Below are 12,795 nucleotides of genomic sequence, written 5' to 3'. Positions count from 1 at the left end.
ACCCCAGCATTTCTTTTGCCACCCATAGGGAGCTCTGACAATTCTTACACAGGCCTGCCACTGCAGCCTGCGTGAAATAACGTCCACGTTATTTCACAGCCATTTACCACTGCACATAAGTAACTTATAAGTCACCAATATGTCTAACCTTCACCTGGTTCACACCATTACACGCGTGCACTATACATAGGTAACTACCTATGTATAGCGTCACACTGGTAACTCCGAACATGGCCATGTAACATGTCTAAGATCATGGAATTGTCACTCCAATAACATTCTGGTATTGGGGGGACGATTCCATGATCCCCCGGGTCTCTAGCACAGAACCTGGGTACTGCCAAACTGCCTTTCCGGGGTTTGCACTGCAGCTGCTGCTGCTGCCAACCCCTCAGAAAGGTTTCTGCCCTCCTGGGGTCCAGGCAGCCCTGGCCCAGGAAGGCAGAACAAAGGATTTCCTCTGAGAAAGGGCGTTACACCCTCTCCCTTTGGAAATAGGTGTATAGGGCTGGGGAGGAGTAGCCTCCCCCAGCCTCTAGAAATGCTTTGATGGGCACAGATGGTGCCCATCTCTGCATAAGCCAGTCTACACCGGCTCAGGGATCCCCCGGCCCTGCTCTGGCGTGAAACTGGACAAAGGAAAGGGGAGTGACCACTCCCCTGACCAGTACCTCCCAGGGGAGGTGCCCAGAGCCCCTCCAGTGTGTCCCAGACCTCTGCCATCTTGGAAACAGAGGTGTTGGGGGCACACTGGACTGCTCTGAGTGGCCAGTGCCAGCAGGTGACATCAAAGGCTCCTTCTGATAGGCTCTCACTTCTCTTGGAAGCCAATCCTCCTTCCTTGGTAGCTGAACCACCCTTTCGGGCTATTTAGGGTCTCTGCTTTGGGGGAATTCTTCAGATAACGAATGCAAGAGCTCACCAGAGTTCCTCTGGATCTCCCTCTTCACCTTCTACCAAGGATCGACCGCTGACTGCTCCAGGACTCTTGCAAAACCGCAACAAAGTAGCAAGACGACTACCAGCAACATTGTAGCGCCTAATCCTGCCGGCTTTCTGGACTGTTTCCTGGTGGTGCATGCTCTGGGGGTAGCCTGCCTTCACCCTGCCCCAGAAACTCAGAAGAAATCTCCCATGGGTCGACAGAATCTTCCCCCTGCTAACGCAGGCACCAAAAGACTGCATCACCGGTCCTCTGGGTCCCCTCTCATCCTGACGAGCGTGGCCCCTGGAACACAGCAACTCTGTCCAAGTGACTCCCACAGTCCAGTGACTCTTCAGTCCAAGTTTGGTGGAGGTAAGTCCTTGTCTCCCCACGCCAGACTGCAAAGCTGTGTACTGCGTGATTTGCAGCTACTCCAGCTCCTGTGCACTCTTCCAGGATTTCCTTCGTGCGCAGCATAGCCTGGGTCCCCAGCACTCCGTCCTGCAGTGCACAACCCTCTGAGTTGTCCTCCGACGTCGTGGGACCCTTCTTTGTAACTTCGCGTGGATTCCGGTTCACTCTTCTTCTAAGTGCAGGTGCTTTTGCGGGTGCTGCCTGCTTCTGTGAGGGCTCTCTGATTTGCTGAGCGCCCCCTCTGTCTCTTCCTCCAAAAGGTGACATCCTGGTCCTTCCTGGTCCTCAGCAGCACCCAAAAACCTCTACCTCGACCCTTGCAGCTAGCAAGGCTTGTTTGCGGTATTTCTGCGTGGGAACACCTCTGCAAGCTTCATCGCAACGTGGGACATCTGTCTTCCAAAAGAGAAGTTCCTAGTCCTCTTCTTTCTTGCAGAACTCCAAGCTTCTTCCATCCGGAGGCAGCTTCCTTGCACCTTCATCTGGGGTTTCCTGGGCTTCTGCCCCCCCTGGACACTGTCGCGACTATTGGACTTGGTCCCCTTGCCTTGCAGGTCCTCAGGTCCGGAAATCCATTGTCAGTGCACTGCTGGTGTTTGTTCTTCTTGCAGAATCCCCCTATCACGACTATTGTGCTCTCTGGGGGGTAGTAGGTGTACTTTACTCCTACTTTTCAGGGTCTTGGGGTGGGGTATCTTGGACACCCTGACTGTTTTCTTACAGTCCCAGCGACCCTCTACAAGCTCACATAGGTCTGGGGTCCAATCGTGATTTGCTTTCCACTTTTGGAGTATATGGTTTGTGTTGCCCCTATACCTATGCTTGCCTAGTGCAACCTATTGTAATTCTACACTGTTTGCATTACTTTTCTTGCTCTTACTTACCTAATTTTGGTTTGTGTACATATAACTTGTGTATAGTACTTACCTTCTTACTGAGGGTACTCACTGAGATACTTTTGGCATATTGTCATAAAAATAAAGTACCTTTATTTTTAGTAACTCTGTGTATTTGTGTTTTCTTATGATATTGTGCATATGATATAAGTGGTATAGTAGGAGCTTTTCATGTCTCCTAGTTCAGCCTAAGCTGCTTTGCCATAGCTACCGTCTATAAGCATAAGCTGCTAGAAACACCTCTTCTCTGCTAATAAGGGATAACTGGTCCTGGCACAAGGTGTAAGTACCTTTGGTACCCACTACAAGCCAGGCCAGCCTCCTACATTCATTCTTTTATCCCTTTTGCTCTTTCCCAAGAGGTAGAAAAGGTCACATGTACTGTGAGACTTTCGCCTGTTGTAAGTGCCCATAGATGGGAGGAACTGGCCCCCGACCCCAAGTTTTCACAGATCCTTGTAAAATTCTTTCCTCATTTAACTGAACGAGTTTTTAATGATGTCGAACTCTTTGATAGATGGATAATTCAGGCTGCAGACAACCCTTCTTTGAAAATTTCAGGCAGCAGGAAAACTTGAAGCCCCTTGGTATGATTCAGCTCTGAGAGAGCAACATCTGATCTGTAAACAATCTGAAAGAAAGTGGTAGAAGGCCTATAAGATAGAGGAGTTTGTTAAGATACCATAAACAGACTAGGCTATCTAAAAGGACTGACGACTCTTCTCAAATAGAATCAGCTAAATCTGACCAAAAAGCTATTTTCAAAATATCAAATTCATTTCTTACACCCAAGGCATTAGAAAGCCAGATTCCTCCATCGTAAGCCCTCTGCAATGAGCTTCCACACTATTTCACTGAAAAAATACAATTAATTTGAAAAAATGTTGCTCCCCTTCCTATCAATTTAGGGACTGAAATCACCTCAGTGAATAATGTGAATACACTGTTGACATTTTAGCCAATCTCTTTAGACCAATTGTGTCAAGCCATCTTGGCATGTAAGTCGGGCTCCCCTAACAATCCTTGTTCTCCCATGATCCTACACCAACTGTTTGAAATTGTCAATCCATTAGTCTATCAGATCCTGAATACCTCTCTGAATTCAGCAGAAGTGCCGGAAGCTTGCAAGGTGGCAGTGGTGAAACCACTTAAGATAAAGCTTCTTGCTAACCCCATCCTCTTATCTAACTTGCGGCCAATCTCTCTCATGCCAGTCCTGAGTAAACTCATAGGGAAATTGGTCAACCATTAAATTTATACTTATCATGAAGTTAATAATGTGCTCCATCCTCTTCAGTCAGGTTTCCGCCCGAAGCATTCAACTGAATCTGCTTTGTTGGAGGTTGCTGATACATTCAAATTAACATTAGATGCAGGGAAGAACACCCAGTTGATGCTGCTAGATCTGTCAGCGGCATTTGATACAATTTCTCATTAAATCCTCCTCCAGCAAATTAAAGAATGTGTAGTTGGAGGATCGGCCTATCTCTGGTTAAGATCATTCATCTCGAACCAAAAACAGATGGTGAAGTTAGGCCCTTATACTGCAAAGAAATACATGGTAGCCGCTGGTGTCCCTCAAGGGCACTCTCGAAGCCCTGCCTTGTTTAACATCTATATGGCACCGTTGATTACCCTTATAACATCTTTCGGAACTGATACCATCTCTTATGCCAATGATACCCAATTGATTCTTTCCTTGGATAAATCTTCTGTAGGATTGGAAATTAACTTTAAAATCTGTCTAAATGCAGTTATCAAATGGATGCAGGTAAACCATTTGCTACACTGACAAGATGGAGATCATGGTACTCGGAATGCCTAATGTTTTTGTCCCTTCACTTTGGTGGCCAGATGACACCCCTCCTCCTCCGAACACGGTAGAGACGGTTAGGAATCTGGGAGTCAAGTTTGAATCCCAGTTATCCTACATGCCACATGCCCTATCGCAGGATCCTGCTTCAATCTTATAAAATCTTTAAGAGAAATGTTTTACTTTCTCCCTTCTACAGCTAGGAAAACGGTAGCATGCGCTCTAATTATTTCAATGCTGGACAATTGTAATAGCCTTTACGTGGGCTCTTCAAAGCAAATATTCCAAAAGCTTCAAGTAGTCCAACATGCATCAACTAGGGCAGTTCCTAAGCTACCTGGGAAAACATCAGCATCTGCGGCACTTAAAACCCTGCATTTGCTGCCTATACATAAGAGAGTATGGTTTAAAATGCTCTTGTTTACATTCATAGGCTATAAAAAGATGGGTCAAAATTCCTTGCAGGCAGATTTACATCCTATCACACTAGCAGAGTATTTGGATCCTCACAAGCTAACCTACTTCGACCAGTTCACTTTCGGCTCAGATCAAAAGTCCTTCACTTGATTAGGGACCAAAGCCTGGAATTCTCTCCCTGGTCATCTGAGACTCCTCAAGTCTGAAACATTGTTTAGAAAACATCCTAAAACTTGATATACACAATTCCTGACTCCCTTTGCTATTCCTACGTTCGGTAAGGGGCTATTCTTGACTCGGTAAGCGGATAAGCTCAACCTATAAATTATTACTTTTTCCTGTTCTGTTATAGCGCCAAGATACTCCTTTGAGAGTGATAGAGCGATTTATAAGAGACACTTTAATCTCAGATGCATGGCACTTGGCGGGAATGGTGTTAATGTTACTTTTATTCTTTTTTACTTACAGTGTGTGTATTACATGTTATATGCAGTTACCTTTAGGTTATAGACAAATAAATTGTTTATATAATAATTTGTTACTTTAAGCTACCTCCAACTTCCCTCCTCCTACTCACTAACCGCGCCATGTTATACTCCTTTTCACAACTCCCATACATACTTTTTCTTCTACAGTATACTTGGCTAAACTTTCGCCTATGAGCACGCCTGCCTTGATAAAAGTACAAGCTTATCTAGCTGTAAAACCAAAGCCCACAACTACAAGAATGTAAACAAACATACCCTTGCAACGTTGTTTGCTTTGTTTTCTTATTCTGAGCTTTGTTTCTACAGTTTCTTTCTGATTCTGGGCTTTGTTTCTACAGTCATTTCAGCCACTCAGCCATTCCTGCAGGACAGCCCTGCTCATAAAAAAAGTTGACCTGACTACAGAAAAAAAGGCCAGAATCACCAAACGATGTTGCTTGGTTAAGACCAATAACAGAAAAAAACAAAGCTTATCTCTGCTGCTGTTCACACGTTCCAAGATGAAGGTCTGCCGGCTTCAAGAAAAGGTCAGCAGCCTATGGGATGAGTATCACAGCCCATAGAAACTGCGCAGACAGGCCCTGGGGGTCAATTTCCAAAATTAAATTGGGTGCTTAATGCAATTCTCCCTCCACCCCCACCCCCCCACCGACCCCCAACGCTCACTCCACCCCGCTCTGCCATCAGAATCGAGGCATGTTGGGGGTGCATGCTACACTTGGCTAACTGGTGGCACACTAGGGACCCCACGTTCACCTTCATCGATACTCCAGCCAGCCTCTTGCGTGCCCCTCTGAGACTTTGTGTCAACTAGACTTGGCAGTCACAGTGAGATTTTTCATCCCCCTCACTCCTCCGGATGGCCTGCATTCCTGGCCCCTTGACTTGAAGTATTCCTGTCTGAGGGCCGAAAGACCTTCGTCCTGCCCCTCCAGATCGGCGCTTACTTTGAGGCGTGTGGGGAAGATGCATGTTAGTGAGCACTTTCAGGGGTCGACTTGTGATATTGCGGGGTGTTTGACAGAAGCTGAGACCCTACAGCTGTGGGATTCCTGTGACTAACTCTGGCCTTTCCCTTTTGTCCCTTGAGAACGCTTTCTGAGGCAGGGCGAATCCCCGGCTTTGACGGTAAAAAAAACGGTAAACTTTGCACTTGTATAGCGCACTACTCACCCGTTAGGGTCTCAAGGTGCTGTACTCTTACCGCTATGGAACCCCTCCTGGCTTTTCCCTGTGAGGTGCCCACTCCTGGGCACCCCTAGGGTGAAGCCAGGCATCCAAGCGCTGTTGGGGCCGTTGTGGAGATTAAGCAAGCTATTGCCCAGATTTGCAGAGTGCGACTCATTAATTAGATTAGGCACCGAGGTGAGAATTATCTGGTCCAAGTGAATTGAGCCCAAGACCTGCTGAAGCGGGACTTGAACCCTGGTCTTGAGCCAGATCTCTGCCTCATGGTCTGCCGCTCTAACCATTGTGCCACACTTCTCCACACAGTGGCACTGGCGAGGGCTCCTCTTCTTTCTGTCTTTCCCGTTCAGGTATAACTGTCCCTCCTGCTTTCTTTGGCTGCCTTTCTGAGCCATACCTTGTATCTAGTGACTCGACAATGAGCACTGCAGGCTTCGGCCACTCTGGGAACAGATGTTGGCACCACAGACGATGAGAAGGGCCCACATCTTTTTTCATCGGAAGACAACACCCTTCCTTCTGATGACTCTTGCCAGGGCTCCCAGACCCTCTGATGGTGACACAGCAGAAGGCGGACAATCCCATTTGACTTCTTCCCAATCTCCCTCCCTTGTGGACAATATCCTTTTGGTGCACGCTGCTGTTGTTTCCTTTCTTAATAGATGTTTTTGGCTTCACTTTTAGAGCGCTTCATCACCACATACACTGCCACCATATCAGCATTCACTGCTCAACTTGCCAAGTCCCTCTGCTGTACTACTGTTGCACTCCATTGGTACCCACATTGCGCTCATCCAGGTCAGCTATTTTTTCCATAACGTGCATGCATTGGGTTGCGCTACCATTGGCAGCCCCTGCTGGGTCTGACATGACTCAGCACTAGGAACACAGGGCATATTGGATACCACGCTGCGACGTAGAACCAAGCCACACTCCCACAATACACTAGAATGTATTGGATAATGTTTTGTTTGGGTATGCTGCTGGTTTTAGTAGGCTCTTATGTTGTTCCTCCATTATTTGTTGCAGTTTCACTTGCCTCTTTTCCTTCCCACTGATGATTAGCTATGGCAGGTAGGCCTTATGTACATTGTGCGACACGCGCTAGGTGTTTCAGTGAAGTGGAAGTTACTCTGGGTGGCTCCCGTATAGCACATTACACACTGCTCCCTCTTTATGCAATGGTTCCCACACTGGATATCAGGTTTGTCACCTTGAATGTGCTGAGGATGCACGCTGCTAGGAAGCAGTATGCAGTTTACTCATACTTTAACGGCAACAGACTTAAATAGTCTATATATAGGAGTCACAAACTACAAGAAAAGGAACTGGGACATCTGCGCAAGTGTTGGAGGAGCATCATACATGCCACTACCTACTCTGCATACGCACAGGGCACCATTGTGTGAGTTAGGCCTGGAGCCCCATTTCAAGAAATAGACACCATCATAGACAAGGATGATCTCTGTTTTCTTGAGGGCCGCGTAGACAGCCAGCCTATACTTATAGGGAGTACTTACGTCCCCAGTGTGGGTCAAGGAGCCTTCTGGGACACCCTCTCCACTATATTGGCCCACAAGACAATGATGTCCTGGGTGGTAGGGGGCGACTAGAACTGCATGCTATACCCTTACTTGGACAGTTTCCCCCTCCTTTGCCATGTATGTGCAGGCTGACCACTTCAGGAGCTGGTTACAACACTGGTCGTTATCAGATGCATTGAGATCTCTGCATCCCATGGCCAAACTTTGCTCCTTTCTTTCTGTGCCTCTTATCGTTTGTGTGTGCTTCCTTTGTTCTACCTACTTGACACCACTTACTTGTCACTTGGATTATCTAGGTTGCATTTTCTCGGACCTTGATGCCCATCTGATAAACCTAAGGTAGGTGTCCCCACACCCCCAACGCCCACTTGGAGACTCCCTCGCGGGGACTCAGTCTTCCGTGGAGAACAAGGGAACCATACTTCTCATAGAATCATAACGACTTCGACTGGGGCGCTAGAGAAGGACACATTTAAGGTGGGTACGAGTGGCGTCCGCATCCAGGAGATTGTAGGACTCGCTACAGGGAAATAGTGAAAGCTGAGAAAAGTCTTGCTGGACTAGGAAAAGCAGCAGAATCCAATCCAGCGATTGCCATGCAATTTGCAGGTACAAAAACTGATTCAGAAAGATCCCTTTAACAACCCTTCTAAGGAAGTTGTCACACTTTCTGGTGCCACCTTCTGCACGCAAGATGAGATCCTGCAGGCACATCATTGCTATTACTCCTCCATTTATCAAGCACCACCAGACACCTCCAGGGAACAATTGATCTCTGATATCACTAAAATTTCCCTAGATGCTAAAATAACATCTAATGACTTGGCACAAGAAACCTGGAAGCTAGCCCGGAATAAAACACTGGGACTGGACAAATTACAGATAGAGTACTACAGTACTCTTTCCTCGTTCCTGGGGCCCCACTTCTTGGAGATGTATGAGGCAGCCCTGCATGCTAGTGAGATCCCGTACTTGCTTTGAGAGTCTCAGCTGGTTTCTCTCTCCAAGCCGGATAGAGACCCCACGCAACTGGCATCTTATAGACCCATTGCCATCCTTGGGGCAGATTATAAGATCCTAGGGAAATTCCTCGCCAATAGTCTTGCCCAGATCCTCCCAGAGCTTGTACCTCCTGACCAGAACGGGTTTGTCCCGGGACGTAGCACCTCACAGAATATATGTCGTCTTTCCCAACGTACAGGACGGAGTATGGTTCCCACGTGCAGCCTGTCTTATACCATACCTGGAGTAGGCTTTCGACACGCTGATGTGGAATTACTGTTTCACAGTTCTGGCCTGTATGTTTGTTGGGAAGAGGCTGCTAGCTTACACCTGCCTACTCTCCAGCAAGCAGAACTACTGGATCTGCCTTGGCTGACTAATTTTTGCCTCCTTTCTCTTAGGCTAAGGGATCAGGCAACAGTGCCCGCTTTCCCCACTGCTTTTTGTGCTCACAATGGAGCCCCCAGCCATTCAGCTATGCAGAGAGGGTTTTGAGAATAAGACACATGTTATATCCTTAAATTTGTATGACTTACTTATATACCTGCAGGATGTAACATCCGATCTCTCTCAACTTTGTGATACCTTGGCTGCATTGCTGAGGCCACAGCGGTACAGGTTAGCAGGGCAAAGTTAGCAATTTACCTGCTTTTTCCCAATCAGCCACCATGAGATAACTCCGCTGGCGTGGGGGAACAGTCCAGTATTTGGGTATCCACCTTTATCATGCCACACTAGATTTGTACAAGAGGAATCTTCGAACCACCTTGGCAGGCACTAGATCACAGGTGCATTTCTGGCAACCCCTACTCCTAGCCCTGGTAGGCATAAATGGTTGCTTTACCCCGGCTTCTATATTATTTTGCTAACCTCGCCATTATTCCACCACGATCATTTTTTAACTAGTTAGATTCCCTACTGTGTACATTCATATGGGGGTAACAAATACTGGCGTGTTGCCCCTAAAAAGTTGCAACTACCTGTGGGCAAGGGAAGACTGAGCGCTCCCCCCTGTGAAGCGTATTTTCTGGCAGCAAAGTTATAGTGGCAATCGCGCTGTACTGCTGGGCGTTACATGGGTGAAACGAGCAAAGAATGTGAGGTCATGCCAATTTCCACAATACAAGGCTTCCTCCTCCTGAAGGTTCCACCTTCATCCCCCTGGCCTTTACAGGTGGCAGTGGCTCGCTCCTGCTTGGTCTGCATACATCACCTGGCACATGGGGCACCAACATATGCCCTGGCATTGGCCCTAATTGGTTTCTCCCATTTCCTGGGTTATTATCCATCCACATGTTTTTCCATGTTAATAAACATCTATCTGATTTTTTGGGAGCCCACAACATCCTTTCCCCCACGCAAACAGGTTTTATGTGGGGTAGCAGTACGGAGACCGCTTTACTAGCTGCCATTAGGAAACCAAGGACCATCCTGGATCAGGGTTGGTCATCTGCGATGATTATGTTAGACCTGAGTGGAGCTTTCAGTACCATCAAATGACTCCTGTTCTGCCTGTACTAGGCAGCTAGGAGTATTCCAAAGGACCCCTGCTCTACCCCCTCCCCCACACACTCTCACTTAACCACTGATTTACTGTCTCACTGAGCATCTACAGCTTCATATGTCCACTAACCCATGTCCTTCTAAACGACATGGCATGCCATTGCCGACTCCTCAACACACCCTACTCCCACCCCAGCTTTTAGCTTACTCCCTGTTTAACAGCATTGTGACTGTACACTGATGTGATTTACTAGTATGTAATACCTAAGCCTCCATTATTGTTGATAATTCTCAAACAATGTACATTTATTACTTAATGCTATATGGCGTGATACTATGTCCTTACTGTATGAACGATATGTTTTACATTTTGGAAGGAATTGCAAGTTGCAATTGTTGTATGTAATGTAAAACCCAATAAAAACATTACCAAAAAAAAGTGTTGCAACTGCCAGAACCTGCACATCCATGCCGAACTAATGCATCTCCATCGACGCATCACTGCTGCTGCAAGGATTGAGAACTTCGGATTGACGCTGGCACTGATGCTGCGGGGATCGGAAGCATCGCATTGCTGACTGCGGGGGGCATCGCCTCCATTCCCAACACATCTCTGATTATGCGGCTCAGAGTTGATGCATCGCCTACATCGTCAGGATTGATGCCAATGCATCTCCTCCCTTTCTCCTCACATTTTGATCTCAACGGCAAAGCTTCTCTGCAACAAGATACTGTTTCAGCAGACCAGGGCTGGTCCTGTATCTGACCCACACATGATCTCGACAGCTTGATTTTTCAGATTTGACCCACTCTAGCACGACCGGATATCACCTATTGCCGCTTTATGATTCTGAGCACTACAGCTAAGTTTATTCTTTAAAAATTTGTAACTCAACTTCTGCTTTTCTAGATTTTTGTCATTTTGGTCTTGTTTTGTTCATAATACTATCTATTGTTCTAATTTGGTGTGGAGGCTTTTTGTGGTGTTTTCACTGTGTTACTATAGGAAGTGTTGAACAAATATTTCACACATTGGCCATATTTATAGGCCCCTAGTGCCACAGGAGCATCACATTTTGTGACGCTCCTGTGGCGCTAAGCACAGCGCCGTATTTACAAGGTGGCGTTAAGCCACCTTTTGTGGCTTAACACCACCTTGTAAATACAACCCCTTCCCACGCAGCACTGTGCATGGAAGGGGCGTGCAACGGGTGCCACAGCAACACCCATTGCATTTTGATGCTGCCTCAGATTTATGAAATTTTGTAAACCTGAGGCAGCGCCAAAATCTAATGCCACCCCCAGAGGTGGCGTTAGCAGGGCGCAACGAGGAGGAATATTTTGATTCCTCCTCGTTTTTTCCTTTTTCTATTTGTGCTGCAATCTGCTGCACTCATAGAAAAGGCAAAATGCCAGAAATTATTGTTTATGTGCGGAAAGGTGTCCCTTCCTGCATATAATCAATCATTTGAAAATGCCGCTTTGGCACTTCTGTGTGTGTTGCATTGTGCAGCAGACAAAGAAGTGCCAAAGCGCCATTAGTGATTGTTCATGTGCAGGAAGGGACACATTCTTGCACATAAACAATCACACCCCTCACCAAAGACATCCTTGCACGATGGTGCAAGGATGCCTGCGTTGGCAGCTAAATTTTGCGCCAGCCCAGGGGGAAACGCAGGGGTGCGCCGTATTCCCTTAAACATCCTTGCATTTCTATAGGGACGCAGCGCAGCACTGGCGCTGCACCACTTTTCTTTAAATCTGGCCCTTTGTCTCTTAAGGTAAGCCTGATGCTTGACTGCGCCAAATTGAAGACTTTCACTCAGTCATGCTCTGGCTCTTTGGTTGTCTACCTACCCCGTCTGGTGCACCTTTGAGCCCTATAGAGAGGGCTACCACCAGGATTACTGCAGGTGCATTTGCCCTCCGTGCCAACTGAAGCCTCTGTGCCACTTCCAATCTCGGCTCTATTACCAATACTGTCCTCGGTGTCCTTACCAAATCCAGGACCAGACATGTTGATGCCAATGCTGACTTCACTGACAGAATAAATGGCCCCAATTGTCCTTTCTGATGACTCAACACACTGTTCGAACTTGACCAACTTCCAAACCTAATCGGACCAAGGTTTCTCCTCTTGTGTATCAATAGGCAGGCAACACTCCTTACATTTTCTTTTTTGGTACAGACTTCGACAATGATCCTGATCAAGGTGATGAGTTTGCTCAGCTCAATACCAATGACAATTGGTATGAGGACTTGGAAGATGCCAATGGGCTGGACAACTCTCCGGAATCAGCCCTTTTTCCCCCCTCCTGACCCAGCCACCAAAGAATCTGTGTCCATTGCCATGGTTGTGCATATGGCAGCTGAGGTCCTTGACCCCAGCTTCCTAATATGAAGGTGAAAGTCAGCAACCTGACAGACGTCCTGCATACTAGCCAGACTGCTTCTGATACTAACCTACCTTTTAATGGTACTCTACTAGTGGCTTACGCTGTCTTGCACTCACTGTCCTGTTAACTAGCAGATTGCGAGACGCCATTGCTCAATGCGTGTCTCGTGCTCAAGGCAACCTGGCCTTTTTGTTGCAACACCCTTCTCC

The sequence above is a fragment of the Pleurodeles waltl genome, chromosome 3_1, assembly GCF_031143425.1.
Source record: "Pleurodeles waltl isolate 20211129_DDA chromosome 3_1, aPleWal1.hap1.20221129, whole genome shotgun sequence".
In the NCBI taxonomy this organism is placed as follows: domain Eukaryota; kingdom Metazoa; phylum Chordata; class Amphibia; order Caudata; family Salamandridae; genus Pleurodeles; species Pleurodeles waltl.
Note: the sequence above shows the minus strand (reverse complement) of the source record.